The sequence below is a fragment of the Physeter macrocephalus genome, chromosome 6, assembly GCF_002837175.3.
Source record: "Physeter macrocephalus isolate SW-GA chromosome 6, ASM283717v5, whole genome shotgun sequence".
Lineage (NCBI taxonomy): Eukaryota > Metazoa > Chordata > Mammalia > Artiodactyla > Physeteridae > Physeter > Physeter macrocephalus.
The window spans coordinates 58,247,061-58,247,878 of NC_041219.1; positions in this window are offsets into that span (position 1 = coordinate 58,247,061).

The following is an 818-nucleotide window of genomic DNA, read 5'->3' on the forward strand; positions in this document are numbered from 1 at the left end:
GTATAAGAAACCAGCTCGACCCGCCCTCGCGGAGCCAGCAATCAAGGGAAGCTGTTGTTTGTTCTCGCTACCGCCTGTGGCTGCAGGAGCCCCAGTAAAGCCTTGCCTGAATTTCTTGTCTGGCCTCTAGTCAATTTCTACTGATCTGATACCCTAGTCGGTATCAGAGTGAGAAGGAAGAGAAGTAGTGGCTGAGGTGGGAGAGACAGCCCGGTGGCCAGGTCATATCAGGCCTTGTGGGTCATGGTAAGGACTTTGGCTCTTACTCTGGGTGAGATGGACACCAGTGGAGGATTTTAGCAGAGGAGTAACAGGATCTGACCCATATGTTTAAAATATTGTGATGCTGCATGGACAGAAACAACGAGTTTATTTAGGAGGCTACTCCAATGATCCAGGTGAGAGATTGTGGTGACTTAAATGAAGGGGGTAGCAGTGGAGGTGAGAAGCAGTTGGATTCTGAATTTAATTTAAAGCTGAGGTGAACAGAATTTGAAAATGGATGAGACGTGAGGTGTAAAAAGAAAAGAAAGAGTTAAAAATTACATCCTACAGGCAAGCTGCACCAAGCTTTCAAAGTGCAGATCATTTTAATCTTATATAAAGTTTTCCAGAAATTAGGATAAGAAAGGACAGTCCATAATTCATTCTATGGGGCCAGAATTACTTTGATAACTAAACCAGAAAAGGGTAATACGAGAAAGGAAAATTGCAGGCCAATCTCACTTATTAACAGAGATACAAAAATCTTCAATAAAACAAGAGCAGGGCTTCCCTGGTGGCGCAGTGGTTGAGAGTCCGCCTGCCGATGCAGGGGA